The sequence below is a fragment of the Macrobrachium nipponense genome, chromosome 5, assembly GCF_015104395.2.
Source record: "Macrobrachium nipponense isolate FS-2020 chromosome 5, ASM1510439v2, whole genome shotgun sequence".
In the NCBI taxonomy this organism is placed as follows: domain Eukaryota; kingdom Metazoa; phylum Arthropoda; class Malacostraca; order Decapoda; family Palaemonidae; genus Macrobrachium; species Macrobrachium nipponense.
The window spans coordinates 97,681,393-97,686,392 of record NC_061107.1 but is presented as its reverse complement, the minus strand read 5'-3'; positions in this window follow the sequence as shown (position 1 = coordinate 97,686,392).

Genomic DNA, 5,000 nt, shown 5'->3' with positions numbered 1-5,000 from the left:
CTGAACCAAAATGAAAGAAGAAATGGGCAAAAGATAAATTGAATTCACCAGCAACATATTTCTAGGATCTTCGTAAGCTTAAAAGAAAGAGCGACTTGGATCACATTACTATAGTATACCTATATATATATATATATATATATATATATATATATATATATATATATTTAAATATATATATATATGTGTATATATATATATATATATATATATATATATATATATATTTATATATATATAAATATATATATAAAGAGAGAGAGAGAGAGAGAGAGAGAGAGAGAGAGAGAGAAATTTTTTCCCAAGAAATTAAAGTTCAATCTTTTAGGAAGGGCTATGCCTGAAATTCCTTCCTTGTCCACACTTCGTTGTTTCTCCTTTGCTCTTTGCTTTTTTTTTTTCGTCTGACCTCCCTGTTCCGCTTTTTTTTTTTCTTTATACATCAATCGGGTATAAAACCATCTTTCATAAATCACCTGTGGGGGAAAAGCGAGCCTAGTAGTCTAAGCAAGCCTGGCCACGTACAGAAGAGAATGTTTTGGCATTCTGTCAACTCTGAACGTGATATGGCGGTCAGCGCTACATACGCAGGACTCCCGTGATACAAATGATCAAGTAAAATAGAAGTTTTGGAAACTCGCTAAATGCCAGAAGCATAACACCCGACTGAAGTCCCGCCTGTCTGTGGGTTGTCTTGGAGGCCTGACTAATGAGGCAACTTGATCTATCTAATTAATTCCTTCTTAATGTTAGAAAATAAGTAACTGAAGCAACCACGGCCATCATAGCAGTTAAAGGATACATATCAACCTAATTTACAGCTTACTTGGGCACGTGGTAAAATCTGTGGTCAAATAGCAAGTTGTTTCACCAACGAAAATTAATTTTTCTGTACTGTTTAACATGCACATTATTTATTCTTATTACATTTTCATTCTAATAAATAAATCATAAATATCCTGTTCTAAAATTTCTCTGTCTTTAACTCAATGCGAAACACCTTTTTCAGACCTTTTAAGGCTTTGCCATTAGGCTTTCCTAACCCGGCCCCCGCCCCCCTAACCCCAACAACAACAAAGTGTTTTGTAGGCTTACTTCCCGAGTAAGAGAAAACTTGCCGCATCTAAAGCTGCAGGCCCTACACCTTGCAAAGTTTTGGAACGAAAAAGCTGAACTGGGAAGAGACAGCGGAATACCGGGACACAAATGGGAAGTGAAGTTACTATAGTTGATTCAACCGTGCATTTGATGTCTAGGCCAGTCCCTTACGACGCTCCTGATTGGCTGTTGATAAGCCAATCACAGGGCTGGAAACTCTTAGTCTCTCTCGAGATTCACATGGGTAGGATCTACGTTCCACCTCTCTTGAGGGATCCGTCTTTCAGGAGAGGTGGAACATATATTCTGCCTATGTGAACTCTCGAGGGAGACAGAGTTTCCAGCCCTGTGATTGGCTTATCAACAGTTAATCAGGAGCGTCGTATGGGACTGGCCTAGACATCAAATGCAAGGTTGATGTGAATCTACTATAGCTGTGAACCCCTACCAACTGTCAAGTTGTTATCATATCGATAGAATAGAATATACGTACTATTCGGGCCAAAGGTCAAGCGCTATGACCTATGAGGTCATTCAGCGCTGAGAAGATCATTGAGAATAAGAGGTTTAACGGTTGCAACAGGAGAAAAAAATTTGCAGTTGGACTATGACACGTTTTCTAGAAGAGGGTGGAGCGTGAGATGAAAGAAAGAAGAAAGAATGGGAACTAGAGGGTTAACAGTTACAAGGAAATAACAAAAGGGGTTGCAGGCTTATGGGACCGAAGGGACGCTGCAAAGAACCTTAAGTCATAATACGACAGGGAAGAGCCAAGGTGTGAAAGAATAGTGTGCTGTGAGAAGGTTGGTATAGAAAAGGAAGAAGTTTCTGTTTTTCCCAAAAAAGAACATAAACATTTTGGGGCAACATCTCTTGTTAGTAAGAGAAAAGTTTTGGGAACACTACTCAATTGTATAATTTTTTTTATTTAATTAGATTTTTGGCATTATGCCAAGCACTGGGGCAACTAAGGCCATTCAGTGCTGAAGCGGAAACCGACAGTAAAAAGGTTTGAAAGGTGTAACAGGAGGAAAACCTCGCAGCAGTTGCACTATGAAACAAGTGTTAGGAGAGGGTGGCCAGTAAGATTGAAGAAAGAATATGAACGGAGGTACAGTAAAAGGAATGAAAGTATTTGTACCTTTCGGCCGAAGGGACGCTGCAAAGAACCTTAAGTAATGCCTACAGTGCACCGAAAGAAGTGCACTGATGGCACTACCCCCCAACGGGGTCAAGTGTCTAACGTTAATAACAGATCTCTGATGAAAGTCATTCCACAATGGGATTAACTTTCCTAAATAATGATTGTTTGTGTGGGGTCAAAGAATTCAAGAAAACATCTTCTTTAATATGAGACCCAGAGATTAATATTTGATCACTGAACGAATCCTTGTCAGCCTTACCAAATCCCGAATCTTGTCCTTTGAACAGGCATTCAATTAGGATTTCACTGGAAATGAATCATAATACGCTAAAGATTTGAAGATAACTTTTAATATTACCATTCGCCCTTTGTAATCTCATGACGAGTGGAGCGAGACTGGAAAAGCCTCTTTTAATATTATTCAATATGACGCGTATTGCATCTCGTTTGTCGGTATAACAGTGAAATATCATTCTTAATGTGGATATGGGAATTTAATTTTTATCCATCGTCTCCATTTTACTACGAAAAAATGCATGACCTAACTATACATTATCTGATGTGACATCTCATAAAAAATAAGTTATTCAAGGTACGGTAGTTTTAGAGAATATCATTGCCTCTCTAAATTTATGACCCAGATCGTCTTAAATGCTTTTGAATATTCGCCATTGTTCTTGACGGCTTTCCTTTCCTTAAGAGTAATTTTAACACGCTTCCCTTTCCTTAGTCATTCTCAATTAGAAAGGCTAAATAGAGAGCAAAAGTGAGCAAAAGTGGTTCGAAGAGTTATTCAGCAAATGATTACAAGTGCCTTTAGTTTTTTCTAAGTTCTGTGGCTTCATTTTCTTGAACTGGGTATTATCATTATTTAAGTGCATCAACGCTAGAACAGAGCAGAACAAATGATAGAATTTAGGCCAAAGGTCAAGCGCTGAGACCTAGAGGTCATTCAGTGCTGAAACAAGAATTGACAATAAAAAAGTTTAGCAGTGCGTTGATAACCTTGGCCACTGTAAGGTAAAGAAACTGAAAAAAACTGCTTTGTGTGAAGTTATTACCTTAAGGTCAATCCTAGTGGGGTTATCTATTAGTTATTAAAACTCCCGGTTAAGTATTTCAACGATATAAAAGTCATGGATATCCAATTTTTAGAAATAAAATTATGGCTACAGCTGATGAAAGTATTCCATGAGAACTCTTTTACTTATTATGAATCAGTTCACTCTAACCTACACGGTTTGACATTGGCACAAATTTTCAGGTAGCCCTTTTTAAACGGTTAGTGTTGAGAAATCACCCCCCAAAATGAGACTTATCTTTTTTTTGGACCGGTCATCAGATGACGATATCAACCACAAAGTACCTAGGCAATAGTATATACTGCATGTATACTGACACTAACATGCACATACATTAACAAACACATGAATGCATGCATGTAATAGCCATTATAGAATTATTCAAAACGTGAATTCTTCAGTGGGAGTAGATGAATACCAAGTGGGAACAAAACTCTGTCAGGGATTGTCTCCGTATCTTGTGCTGTGCGGAGTTCTGTCATCTCATGTATATTTTACATTGCAGTTTATGTACTGATTTGGATGTTTCAATGTATATAAGACCTGCAATAATTTTTCTACCGAACTTTCCGAAATTAACTATTGTTACAGCCCAAGTTCCAGAAGAATAATTTCAACTTTTTACGCATTATTCTTAGATTTTCTATTTATGGAATAAATTCGCACTGACTGATCTCTTGGTAGTCTGCTTAAAATAACAGATCTCCTAAATGTCTCTGAAATGAAGCAAATGGTTTTCCTACGTTTATCATATATATCAGACATGGAAAACCAAGAGTTGGGCAGATTTGTTGGAAAATTGTGAATGGAATTCCGAAAAGAAACAAATCCTGCGAGGAAATGTGAGACTGAGACTGCAATTCCTGTTTCCAAAAGAACAGAACGTTATGACGTTAAGCCCAACTATCAGAGTCGACTTTTCACGGCTACATTACTGTGTACATCGCAATATCTTCCACCAGTATGAATATGGAAATGAACCGAGTTTACGAGATAAGGCTTTGTGCCTTGTCGCTCTGTTTTCATTATTTCACCTGATGAAATTCTATCAACTAACGCAGATAACGCTAGATGATACAAATAATATTTTCTGAAATGCTTTTAAAAACTTACGCAGCAAGTTATAGACATCAGTCGATTCCGTTTTGTTTCCTTCATATTCAGCAGACATTTTTGCTACATACAGTTTCAGAAACAATGCAGAGAATGACAAATACGAGACATTGAAACCCGTACAGTGGAAGAGAGAAGACTTGCTACATCTTGACATGTGAGAAGATATGAGTTCAGCTGAACGAATAAAGCGAGAGATGGGAAAAGAACAGAAAGACAGAATGACATATTCCGGTTCTGAATTGCTTCGCTTGTTTCTAGGTCACATAGTGAAAGGTTTAACATCCAAACATGTCTGACATGTTTCAGTATTCCCATACAGATTAATTACGAATAAGAATGAGTTCCATTGTCTTTCCGTAGACACATACGCAAGCCCGTGCGCTCACACGCGCACACGCACAAATAATGCGCTTGGCGGCGGGCAATTGTAAGGCCAGCATTGTTTGAGCCGTTATGTCATCGTTATTTTTCATCGAAGAAGGAAATGAAGAGCATATCTGGAATCCCCGCAAAAATTTCTATCAGAATATTATTTTATGTTTTCTCTAAAACCAATATTA